The sequence below is a fragment of the Phascolarctos cinereus genome, unplaced genomic scaffold (assembly GCF_003287225.1).
Source record: "Phascolarctos cinereus isolate Bilbo 61053 unplaced genomic scaffold, phaCin_HiC Scaffold_3;HRSCAF=262, whole genome shotgun sequence".
Taxonomy (NCBI): domain Eukaryota; kingdom Metazoa; phylum Chordata; class Mammalia; order Diprotodontia; family Phascolarctidae; genus Phascolarctos; species Phascolarctos cinereus.
The window spans coordinates 258,225,607-258,239,719 of NW_027555736.1; positions in this window are offsets into that span (position 1 = coordinate 258,225,607).

Here is a 14,113-nt window from a genome sequence, read left to right on the forward strand (position 1 = left end):
TCAGGTCCCCACTAGTATAGTTTTGCTGTCTATTTCTTCCTGTAACTCCCTGAACTTCTCCTCTAAGAATTTGGATGCTATACCATTTGGTGCATATATGTTTAGTAATGATATTACTTCATTGTCTATGGTGCCTTTTAGCAGGATGTAGTTTCCTTCCTTATCTCTTTTGATTAGATCTATTTTTGCTTTTGCTTTGTCTGAGATCAGGATTGCTACCCCTGCTTTTTTTCTTCAGCTGACCATAATATTTCTGCTCCAGCCTTTTACCTTTACCCTGTATGTGTCACTCTTTTTCAAATGTGTTTCCTGTAAACAACATATTGTAGGATTATGGTTTTTAATCCATTCTGCAATCCATTTTGTTTTATGGGAGAGTTCATCCCATTCACATTCACAGTTATGATTACTATCTGTGTCTTTTTCTCCATCCTTTTCCCCCTATTTATGCTTTTCTTTCTCCTTTTTCCTTTCCCCTTCACTAGTGTTTTGCTTTTGACCACTGCCTCCTTCAGTCCCTCCCTTTTCTTATCCCTTTCCCTTTTCTTCCCCTTTACTCTTACTGCTTCTTCCCTCCCTTCTTTCCCCCTTTTTTTTCCTCCCTTTTCTTTCCCCTTTTCCCTCCTACTGCCTATAGGGCAAGTTAGATTTCTATACCTAACTGATTATATTATGCCCTTCTTGAGCCAAATCTGATGAGAGTAAGGTTCAAACAATGCTCCCCCCCTTCTTTTCTGCTGTAATAGGATTTTGTGTCTTTTCCTGTAATGTAATTTACCCTTGTCTGCCTCCTCCTTTCTCAGTACATTTTCTAAGATCAGATTGATCCACTTATTTGGATCCATTTAACGCACTTCATTAGATTTTCTTTTTTATCATTTCATCAAAGTCAACTAATACCCACCCTCTTTATGTATACTCCTTTAACAAGGTGTAATAACAATACAGTTCTCAAGGGTTGCAAGTCTCATATTCCCTTGTAGGGGTTTAAACAGCCCCCCCCTTATTAACAACATATTGTATCTTCTGTCCCATTTACCTTTTTAAGTCCTTCTTGAGTCCTGTACTTGAAGATCAAATTTTTTGTTGAGCTCTGGTCTTTTTATCAGGAAAGTTTGGAAGTCTCCTATTTCATTGAATATCCATCTCCTCCTTTGAAAAATGATGCTCATTTTTGCTGGGTAATTGATCCTTGGCTGCATTCCAAGCTCCTTTGCCTTACGGAATATCATGTTCCATGCCCTGGTCTTTTAATGTAGAAGCTGCAAGGTCCTGTGTAATCCTGACTGTGGTTCCATGATATTTAAATTGTTTCTTTCTGGCTGCTTGCAGCACCTTCTCTTTCATCTGGTAATTTTGGAATTTTGCTATTATATTCCTTGGCGTTGTCAATTTGGGATCTCTTTCAGGTGGTGAGGTGGATTCTTTCTATGGTTATTTTCCCTTCTGGTTCTAGGACTTCTGGGCAGTTTTCCTTTATGATTTCCTGAAAGATACTGTCCAGGCTCTTTTTTTCATCATGATTTTCAGGTAGTCCAATAATTTTTAAATTGTCTCTCCTGAGTCGATTTTCCAGGTCGGTTGTTTTACATGAGGTATTTTACATTTTCATCTATTTTTTCATTTTTTTGTTTCTGTTTGACTGATTCTTGCTCTCTCATAGAGACATTAGTTTCCATTTGTCCAATTCTAGTTTTTAACAGATTGTTTTCTTCTGTTAGTTTTTGTACTTCCTTCTTCAACTGGCCAATTGTGTTTTTTAGGGACTTGTTTTTCAGTGTACTCTTCTGTTAGTTTTTGTCTTCCTTCTTCAATTGGCCAATTGTGTTTTTTAGGGACTTGTTTTCTTCAGTGTATTTTTTTTCCAATTGGCCAATTGTATTTTTGAAGGACTCTTCTACCTCTCTCATTTTACTTTTAAAATCCTTCTTGAGGTCTTCTAAGAAGGCTTTTTGGGCTTCAGACCAGTTCATATTCCCTTTTGTTGTTGCAGATGTGGGTTTGTTGACAATGTTGTCCTCTTCAGAATTTCTGTCTTGATCTTCACTCTTCTCATAATATGAATCTATGGTACGTTTCTTTTTACTCATGGTGTTTCTTTATTCCCTGGCCTTTAAAGAGATTGAGCTCTCCTGCTGGGGAACAGAGGGTACTGACCCAAGCTTCTTGTGTTGGGAGCCTAGGTCTTGGTCACTGGCTTTGTGCTGGGGCCTCTTATGCTTGGCAATTGGAGGCTGTAGGTTTCTGGCAGCTTACCTTGTGTTGGGCTGGAATCAGAAGGCTGGAACTTTCAGGCAGTTCTAGGTTGCCTGCTGTTCCTTTCCTTTAGCTTTCTTCAGCTCCTTTTAGATGGGTGCTGCAGGGTGTTTATCTGCCTGGGGCCCTCTGCAGTGTTGTCTCCCTCATTTCTGCTAATGCACTGGGAGATTCCTTTGAGGTAGAGTGCTGAGGCACCTGGTGGTTTTCTGAGATGGTTTCCACAGGTTCCCCCTGCCCTCACTGAGGCAGTCAGAGGTCCAGGTGTTGGTGTTTGCCTGTTCTACCACCTGGGCTTCAGGATTTCTTCATAAGTGGAGGCTGCAGGGCTCCGACAGCTCACCTGGTGTTGTGCTGGAACCAGCAAGGCTGGGTCTTTAGGAGGCCTTTAGGTTGTTTTCTTCACCTCCTTTAGTTGAATGGGGCAGGGTACTTATCTGCGTGGGGCCCCTTGTAGTTCTGCCTCCCTTATTTTTGCCGTGGCACTGGGAGACCCGTTTGCTGGGCTGCTGCACTGCTGTTCCCTGTCTTTTTTCTAGTTCAGCTGTTCCAGGGTTTTTTTCTGGGGTGATATTTTCTGGGTTTTCAGAGGTTGATAGAGGAGAGTGAGAGCAACTACCTTTTCACTGCGCCATCTTGGCTCCCCCGGAAGTGGAAGTCCTATCAACTTCTTTATAATCTGCTGACATTAAATATTATTCTCCCAGTAGGTTAAAATAGTAGTTACACATTGTTTGGCTTGGTTGATCTCATCAGCTCCATGGGTAAAATTATTGTCTCTGTGCTATAATTGTTACATTTACATACTTGGTCCTAGAGTGTCTCTTGGCCTCGAGTCTTGAATCACCAATTGCTTCTCAAATTGAATGTCTCATAGCCATCTCAAACTCAATATGTCCAAATTATTCCCTTAATTACTGTCAAAGGTATCACCATCTTCCTAGTGACCCAGGCTTGCAACCTTGGAGTCATCCTTAACTGCCACTTACCCCGTATATCAAATCTTTTATCAAGTCTTGTCATTTCTACCTTCATAACATTTCTCTTTTATGCCTCCTTCTCACCTCTCATAGTCACCACCCACATTAATGGCGATTCTATCGGAGGCTGGTATTCTATTCATTCAGTTTTGATGGTGGAACAGAATGAGGCACTTGTAAGTTATTCAACAGTTGAAAAAAAACTTACTTAGCTCCAGCAGAGATAGGTTATTCAAAATGGTGATGGTAGCACTGAGCTTGGGCTGCAAGCCTCCTTTGCCTCTGTATGGAAACCCATGTTGCCATCTTTTGATATCTGTTTATTTTCTTCCTATTCACTTGGGGAATTGTTCTAACTCTTCCTTGATTTTTCTCTTTCCTCCAATTAAAAAAAAGGTTTTTGTTGTCTAGGTTTATAAATATGCTCAGAGAAGAATTAAAGAGAGACAATGTCCCACCCTGTGGGAAATTTAAGAAAATAAAAGTTCACAACTCATCATTATCAATTAATGAACAAATATTGTAATTCAGCCAGGCACATGGTATCATTGAGATTGCTAACCCACTAGACAAAGAGGATTTCTTCCTTTTGGAAACTAAAATCTCAGTTTAGTTTAGTTCTCAGTTTAATTCTTTGTGGAGACTATGACCTTCCTTAACCTAAGGCTGGAATTACAGTACTTCTGGCTACTATGCACACTTAAAGTAGCATCTCTAGAGGTAGGAGGTTTTTATGTGACCTCTAAGTCACAAAGAAACTGTATTTTAATTGTTATCATCAATGAATGATGCTATCTGGGTCACTTTTAAAGGCCTCTACTGAGTTGTAAATCTGATAGTGTATGTTTTGATGAGGTATACTGAAAGCAATAAGAACAATGATAGATTAAATAGCAGGGTTTTCTTTCATCCTGATACGAAATAGGGGAGAGGTGGAAAAAGCTTGTATTGTTTTCTGGGCCTATCAACCTAAAGAAGGTTCTTTTGATTAAATAACCTAGCAACTGAAAAACAAATTCTTTTAAGTTATGTATGTCAAAAGTCCTTAAAACATTTACATTTATAAGTCCTAACTTTATAAATCTTTTTTCAAGAAAATATTTGTACTTTTCTCTGTCATACATTTTTTGAGGGAGGAGTACATGCTATGCTGAGGAGTTTTGTGTTTCTGAAGACAGCTCTGCCCAACTGAGTTTCAGTTTTATTCATTTTGTAGAAAAAGTTTCCTTATTGCTCCTGGAAAGAAAAAGCCACTCACAGAATGTATGATATAATTGCCATTGCTTTAGATAACTACAAAGATTACTTTAAAAATGTTTTCTGTCTTAATTATGTGGTGTTTGACTTTGCTGGTTAAGTAGAAACGGTGATATTTTTGAAAGTTGCTTAGTTGGTTTGGAGATTGTGGGAGCATGAGGCTTCCAGGTTGATAGAAATCAATAATTTCAGCTATTGGAGGAACTACAGTAATAGATGAGACTTAGAGAAAAGATTGAGAATGGGGCAGCAGACAGTTTAAGAAGATTAAAGTAATTTTGAGGTCTTATAAATAAATACCATACAACACAGGGTCTATTAGGCTTGTAGGCTATGTTTACCTCATTAAAATTAAGCTCATTGAAATAACTGGATACTTGACTCCTAAGTGTGACATATTAAAGAAGTTATGTTCAAAATAGACAAATAGAAGTGTTAGTGGTCAAAACTTAGTTTTTTGGGTGGGAAATTTTTTAAAAAAGTATAGAATTGGTGAAGATTTAATGAATTAAATTATGAAAAGGAAACTGAGTCATCCCTTCACAAATGTGAATATATTTTGTTTGTATAAAAACTGTGTATGTAAGAAATAGTGCCTTTTTTGCTTGTTTTTTATTATCGCCGGGGTAAAGCCAGACTTCAGGTTGAGATTTTTTTTAATGGAAATTTTAATTATTTTAAAAAGATAAGACATTGTAATCGTTCTTTGCAGATATTTTGGGAACTAGATAGGTAGGCAGAATATTGACTACCTATGATGTCAACACATCACCCTGATAGGATGTAAGAATTAAAAAGCAAAAGCATTTCATGTAAGGATTTTTTTTTTAAAGAAAGAAATGTCTGGTGAAATTGATAGTAATCAAGAGAAAAATAGCCCAGCACTCTCACAACTACAGTAGCAAAGAGTGGAAAAAATATTGATTGAGTGTGGCATATGGAACAGTGGGCAGAGTCAAGCAGATCTGAATTCAAATCCTGTGTCAGATAACCACTAGCTGTGTGATCCTGGATAAGTCATTGAACCTCTCTTAGCCTCAGTTTTTTTTCCCCTAAGATGAAGTGTTTGGATTTCAGGTTTCTTCTAGCTCTACACTTGTGTTCAGTTCCACCTATAGAGACTTCCAGAAGCCTGTAATCACAAGGAGAGATCCAACCAAAATTTCCCAGTGTAGGAACATAAATGGACACAGTCCAAGGGTGGGCCAAGAAAACCTGGCACCTGTAGCTGTGTCTCTAGGAAAAGAAAGAAAGGAGTATGAGCCAAGGGTGAGACAGGCACACATGGAGCCTGCAGCTGTGTCATTCTAACCCTGTACTGGGGTCGAGAGCTGGCAAAGCTAGGACCAGGAAGGCATTCATTCATTCAACCATTCAATTATTGCTTTTTAAGTGCCTACCAAATGATAGGCACTGTGCTTAGCTCTGGGGATACAAAGAAAGGCAAAAGACAGTCAGTCCTGGGGCAGCTAGGTGGCACAGTGGATAGAGCACCAGCCCTGGAGTCAGGAAGACCTGAGTTCAAATGTAGCCTCAGATACTTGAGACTAGCTGTGTGACCCTGGGCAAATCACTTAATCTCAATAGCCTCACCAAAAACAAAAACAAAACAAAACAAAAAGACAGTCCCTGTTCTCAAGGAGCTTACCATGTAATCAAGGAAAGAACTTACAGCAATTATATAAGATTCATACACACACACACAGACACAGACATGCACACACACACATATGAAAAATTAGAGATAATCAATGAAGACACTAGCATTAAAGGGGATCAGGAATGTGTGTCAGTTCAGGCTCTAATGCCAGTACATTCTTAGTTCAAGTTTGATGTTGGGATGAAATGAGGCACTAGTGAGTCACTGAACCTTTTTTTCTAATTTTTAAAAAATTTAAATTAAATTAAATTAACTTTTTTGAGTCACTGAACTATTTAACGAAAGAGGTAGTTTACTTTTATCTAATGTGGCAAAGATATGCAATAAGGTTTCAGTGGCACCTAACTTCTCAGGGAGCACCCCCACTCTTCTCCATTTAGAAATGCCTCTGGTCAGTCAGTCTTCATGGTATAGCAACTCATCCACCAAGGCACCCACCATGTTTTAGTGGTCCAGAGGCGCTTTTTATTGGCCCCAAGTCAAGAAACTATATTAGAGAATCCAGGGCCAATCAAGTTTCATTGGGGGAGAAAGCTTCACCAAACGAGCCTTTAGGGAAACCAGGGCTGGATAAAATACATTAAATATAACAGGGAAATAGGTAGGGCTTTAATCTTGACTGCCACTTACTACCAGTGAAACCTGGGGCACATCATTTTCAACAAGGAGAAAGGAGAGTAAAGGAAATAGTTCAAAATGTAATGAACTTTAACTTCAAATGGTAGGTTGTAAAAAAAAAATCTTAAAAGGAGAGAAAAAAGAATAGTAGTTATCAGGATCTAGAGTAGAAGAAGAGAGGAAGAGCAAAGAAATGCAATCAGATCCCTTCAATTATTAGTTTTAGTCATGTTTCTTTTAATTCATCACTTCTTCATTGCAAAGAAGGGGGAAAAGCATAAGAAGATATGTTGAGGGAAACACAATTATTAATCATAAACGCATGTGAATGAAATGAATTCACTCATAAAATGGAGGAGAGTAAGGTGGATTAGAAAGCAAAAATGAGTAATAAGTTGTTTACAAGAAGCACAATCATGCCATGAAAATTCACACAGACTTAAAGTGAAGATTTAGAGCAAAATTTACTGTAATTTAAGCAAATTTTGAAAAGTAGATGTGGCAATAATATCAATAAGGCAACAGCAAAAATAGTCTAAATAAAACAAGCAAGGAAACTATTATGCTCAAAGGCACCAAAGATAATGAACTAATATCAATATTTCATACATTTGCATCAAAAGACATAGCACCTAAGTACTTACAGGAAAATAATTGAACAACAAGGAGAAAGATAATAAAACTATAATAATTGAAGACCTTAATGTGTCCCTTTCAGACCTAGAAAAATGTAACAAAAATATAAACAGGAAAGAAGTTAAGGAACTAAATAGATTTTTAGAAAAATAATGACAGATCTCTGACATCTACTGAATGAGAACAGAAAGGAGTATACATATTCTCAGTTGGTGCAAGGCACCTTTACAAAAAAATTGACCATGTGTTCAAATTATAAAAATCCCATAAATAAATATAAAAAGAGTTTGTGGGTCAAAGAACAAATCATAGAAGAAATAGATAATTTCATTTAAAAATTGAATCAATGAGACAACTTTCCAAAACTTTGGGGATGCAACTAAAGCATTTCTGAAGAAAAAAAAATCTCTAAACACTTTCATCACTAAAAGAGACAGAACAAATAAATGAATTGCGTGTGTTACTTATATGGAATGTTCCGTATCTATAGATCCCTACCTCTCAAAGGAGCCAGGATGAGGGGAAAGAAGCATTTTGGGGCCAAGCTTATACTGAATGACAAAATAGAATAGCAATTCTCTTTCCTTTGCACATGAAATGTCCTGAGCTTTGTTTTAGGAAGGTCATTTTTACTTTACTACCATCAGTAGCTATTGCATATAAAGTAAAAGAAGCCCTAGAGGCTAAGATGAAAGTAAATATTAACTCCTAGCAATTTCCTATTAGGTATCACTGATAGATCTGTGCTTTAAGAAATTGGGTGGGGGCAGATAGGTGGTGCAGCGGATAGAGCACTGGCCCTGGATTCAGGAGGACCTGAGTTCAAATCTGGCCTGAGACACATAACACTTACTATCTGTGTGACCATGGGCAAGTCACTTAACCCCATTGCCTAGTCCAAAAAAAAAAGGAAGAAATGGGTGAAATAAACCTTATATTCATAAATTTGAAATAAATTATGAAATTGAGTTTTGATTAATTTACTGAATTAATTTTTTCACCCCTTAATCACTTAATCTACTTTAATTGCATTTTGAATACACCGTATATAGAACCTTCATGAACATACATCTCCCAACCTCCTAAATGAACAAATGCCATATTTCCTATGCACCTATGGCCTACAACAGATTTATATTGTACTGCATTTAAGACTTTCCCAATGAATATTTCTTGGAATAGCAATTTATCAGTGTGAAGTGTGGCTTCCCTGAAGTCTTAGCTAAAATCTCACCTTCTTCAAAAAGTGGTGTCTATATACAACACATATATATTATTTGTACATAGTTGTTTTCATGTGAAAACATTAGTTTGTGAGCTCCTGGATGGCAAGGACTTTTTGCCTTTGTTTATATCCCCATTGCTTAGCACAGTATGTGGAACATGGTTAAGTTTTTATAAATACTGTTAACTTGACTAGATTTGACTTGGTGCCATTGGGGAGAAAAAAACCCCAACCCATTGGATTTAGAATCAGAACCTGCTTGACTTTTATCTCTTACAATGAGAGATTCAGACTAGATGACTTGTAAGGATTCTTCATATGATCCTATATGTAGCATGTGGGACTCCTCACACAAGAGACCCAGTAAAAGCTATCTCAGATTTGAGGCACTCTCCTTTAATTGGGGGATTTGTTTTGTGAATTTTGGATTTAGTCAAAGGGCCACACTTGAGGACCTAGAGGTCCACATGTGGCCTCAAGGCTTCAGGTTCTCCATCCCTGCCCTAGAATTAAAGGTCATCAAAAAAGATTATCTATATAGAGTTGGGACTTGAAGGAAGCCAGGGAAATGAGGAGGTAGATATCAGGAGGTAGATTATTCTTGGAGTCAGAAGATGGAGAACTAGTAAGAAGACCATTGTCACTGGTTGGCAGGGAGAACTAGTAAGAAGGCCATTGTCACTGGTTGGCAGAGTACATGGTAGAGTATAGGGTATAAGAAGACTGGAAAGGTAGGGGAGGGGACGTTATGAATGTCTTTGAAAGCCAAATAGAAGACTTTATATTTAATCCAGGAGCCACTGGAGTTTACTGAATGGGGAATTGGGGAAGTAGGTGACATACATTTTAGGAAGATCACTTTGACAGCACACTAGTGCCATAGTCCAGACATGAAGCAAAGAGGGCCTGTGCTAGGATGATGGCAGTGTCAGAGGAAAGGAGGAAGCCACATGGGAGAGATATTGTTTAATCCATTCACATGAAAAGTTTTCATTTGGGGTTTATGTTTTTTTTTTCTCTTTGTGTCTGTAATATTGCTTAAATTTTTTTTTTTGATTTCTTTTCCTTTTTTTTAGTCAGTACTTTATCCCTACTTAGTTTTGCTTAAAATACTTTGATGTAACCTATTAGTAATGATATAGCCTATTACTTCAGACTGCCACCATCCTCTATGCCCATGTTAATTCATAAAAAGCTTTTACCTTGTGCTTCTCACTTCCTTGTCCTGTTGATTCAAGCATCACTGTTCCACTTATTGTGGATAATTCCTTTGGGAGGAGTTTTTGAGAATTAGGAGGGACTGGAGGAAAGGTCTTGTCTTTCATCTTGTTGAATGGGAGCCTGGAATCCCTCCACTTTGGGACCATCCTAGTCATTAGAAATTTTTACTTAATATAAAGTCTAAATTTACTTCTTATCAACTTCTACCCATTGCTCCAAGTTCTGGCCAGTGTGGCCAAACAGAACAAGTTTTATACCTCCTCTACATGACTGCCTTTCAAATATTTGAGCACAAACTCTCATATTCCCATTGAATCTTCTCTTCTTCTGGCTGAATATGCTCAGTTCTTTTCACTTATTTTCATATGACATAAATTCAAGGCCCTTCACCAACATAGTCTCCTTCCTGTGAATACTCTACAGATTATCAGTGTCCCTAAATTGTGGTTCCCAGAACTAAACACAATACGCCAGATGAGCTCTAATGTGGGCCAGAGGCACTGGTATTGTCACTTCTCATTTCTCAAAGTTATGCCCTTTCTAATCCAGTGCAAGATTACATTAACATTTTTGACTGCCTTATCACACTGTTGACTTATGTTGAAGACAGGGTATGGGCCTGACAACATGGCATGGAGATGATAGAGAAGTGTTATAAAGGCCCTAATCAAGGCATAAGGAAAAAGCCCAATGTGGTTCCAGGATTGGAGTCCATTTTTTTTTTTTGGTGGCAAACAGGTGAAGAGAAAGGCCAAACTTCAGACAGAGTGGTATGGAGAAGGTTTTTTTTTTTTGTATCTAAGTATAAAACTTTGTTTCTATTCCTATTGAACGTCATCTGATTTGATTCAGCCCAATTCTCTAGCCTGTCAAGATCTTGGATCCTAACTCTGTCATCCAGTATGTTAACCCTCCTAGCCTTGTGTCATCTGCAAATTTAAAGAGCATTCCATCTATGCCTTTATCTAAATAATTGATAAAAATGTTAAGCAACACAGTACCAAAGACAGATCTCTGGACCATTCTATCGGAGACCTCTGGCCATGTTCACAATGAAACCATTAACAACTAATCTTTGAATCTAGCCATCCAGACAGTTTTGAATCCACCTAACTGTATTTTTATATACTCTCTGTCTCTATCTTCTCCATAAGAATATTTTGATATACTTTCCCAAAAGTTTTGCAAAAATCTAGGTGAATAATAACTCATTTTAATGAGAAGGAAATGTAGGCCCAGGAAGGTGAAATTACTGACCCATGGTCTAACAGGTAGAAAGTGGGTAAAGCTGGGATTCAAATGCATTTTCTTCTGGGCCCCAATTTGGGACACTTACCACTGTATTATCTTGCCTCCTTTAGGTACAAAAGACCTGCCTTTGAGTTTTGGTTCTGCCATTTGTCTGCTGTATGATTTTGAATAAGTCACATCATCTCTCTGAGCCTGTTTTCTCCCCTCTTAAATAAGGATACTAGAATCATAGGGCAGAATTTTAGAACTCAATTCATCCTCCTCATTTTGCAGATGAGGAAATTGAGGCCTTTGGGAATGAGATTTGCCCAGTGTCACATAAAGGTAAGTGGTGGAACTAGGATATCAACAAGGGCTTTAGATCCCAAATTCAGTGCTCTTGTCGTTGCCACACTTAGATAAATTAATTCACAGTACTCTTCTGAGAAGATTGTGCTTTGTAACATATCATTATTACTATAAAGAGGGAAAGAGATAGGGTAGGCATGTGAAATTTCCTCCCCAGTATCATCTGTTCTTATCAAAATGGTCTGTTTATCTTTCATGATTTCTTCTATACAGTGTTTAATTAAACTCTTCTAATAGCAATAGTTGTGAAAGTTTTTTCCTTCCATTCTCCTCTATTTTTTTTTTAATGATATGACAGACTCTGAGCATTTTCATCAGCTGTTCCCCATGACTGGAATGTTTTTCTTTCTCTTCTCTGTCTCCTACTTTCCCAGGCTTCCTTCAAGGCTCAGCTTTAGTTCAGTCTTCTGACTTTTGTCTGAGAATCATTTCCCTCCCCCCCCATTTTAACCTTTACGATTTAAATTTAGGTTGCACATCATTCTGGAGCTTATTGTATTTTATGATATAAGGTGAAAGTGTAAACCAATTTCTTGCCAAAATATGGCTTTCCCAGCATACCATATTAAATATGGATTCTTTCTCCAATTGGTGTATGTTTTTAGGTTAATTGAACTCAGAGTTGGGAGAGGGAGCATAGTGTTCAAGTAATAGCAAAGAGGCTAGTGTCACTGGATCACTGAGTATGTGGAAGGTGAAGGGATCAGGTTATGAAGGACTTTAAAACCTGAACAGAGTATTCCATATTTGATCCTGGAGGCAACAGGGAACTACTGGAAGATTTGAACTCAGAAAGATGAGTCTTCCTGACTTTGGTCCAGTACTCTATGCCACCAAGCTGCCCTGTATATTTGGAATGGTTAGTGTTGTTCTTGGTCTTCATTTTCAAAGAGGACTAAAATGACATCATTATGTTAGAGTCAAGTTACAGTATATCCAACTGTGGCTGATGAGACCAATACAAGCTCAGAATGCTCTACCACAGGTTAGGTACAAATAGTCCATGTGAACGTTTGGGGTGGATTCTCTAAATTTGTCATCTTATTTCAATCCTGCTTTGCTCATAGAGCACAGTACCTTCTTTGATGAGGGCATGTCATGTTGGGTGGTCCTGTGCCAGTGTGTCTGCCATGTTGCACAATCAATTTGAAAGTTCTTCCGAGAGACCTTGAGAGTGTACTTGTATTGCTTCTTCTGCCTACCATGCCTTGTGTGAGTTTTCTGTAAAGTAGTCTTTTAGGCAAGCATATGCCTGGCATTTCAACAATGAGGCCAGCCTGTCAGAGTTGATTTCTCTGAAGTAGAGTTTGAATGAATATTTGGCAGTTGAGTTTGAGACATGACCTTTGTGTTTGATACCTTATGCTGCCAGGTGATCTTCAGAATCTTCCTAAGACAATACAAATGGACGTGATTCAATTTCCTGGCAAGGCACTGGTGTACTGTCCAGGTTTCACAGGCACACAACAATGAGGTCAGCACAATGGCTGATAAATTGAAGATGGCACATTGATAACGAGGGTCTCCAGGTCTTCATAAAATTTACCTTTGGTCTCATCAGGGTTTATTATGATAGGAGCACAGGCACTGATGGTGGTGGTGTGAATTTTCCTGCAAGTGGCAATCACATTGTCATAAACCTGTCATTCACTCCTTTTGGTAGGCATACAAGCTTGTTGATCAGATTAGTTTTGACTGCAAAACCTATGCCAGCTTCACAGCATTACCCTTCACTGCAGCCATTCCAGAAAAACATGTATCCAGCTCCGACTTCCATAAACTGGCCTTCATTTGCCAGCATTGTTTCACTCAGAACTGCTATTTGGATGTGATACCTGCTGAGTTTTCTTGCAACAAGAGCTGCTCATTTTTCAAGTCTACTGGATTTTGTATTGTCTTTAAGTTTGCACACATTCCATGTGAGTGGAATCATCTTCGCAAAAGTTTTTTTGTGTTTTTTTTGTGTGTGTATTTTTTTTGTGTGTGTGTGTATGTGTGTATTTCAACCACAGGGTGGGATCCCTGCCTGCCATGGTAAACAGGCCAGGGTTGGGTAAGCAAACAATTTTTAGGGCACCTTTTTTTGTGTGTAAGTTTTAAGATTTTAGACTTCAATGCAAAATAAGAAAAGAAAAAAGAAATAAATTTAAATATAAAACTAAAATAATACAAAAAAAAGCATTGCCATGTGCACAGTAGAACACAAGAGAGGATTCAAAATACACAGCAATAGATTTCTATTTCAAGAAAGCTTATATAATAAATACTATGCATTGTGTTAAGACCTGTCCATCTTTTCTTTGCTTCCTTGTAAGTGTTCTTTTTTCTCTACTGTGTACTTTTTAATTTGTTTTTCCCCGCTTCCTCCCAGAAGGCAACAATTAAGCATACATCATACATATGAATGCATGTATGTGTACATATGTGTACACATATACACATGCACATATAAAGATATACATGTATGTAGTAAACACACATACACCTGTACATACATACTCTTACACACATTTACTTAGATATTGACAATCACAGTCATATGTAAACATTCATTTACATCTATGTATGACCATACTATACTTATTTATCCTCTGTTTCTCTGAGGGTGGATAACCTCTTCCTTCATAAAGCTGAGTCTTTCCATATTTTTCCAAGTCCACC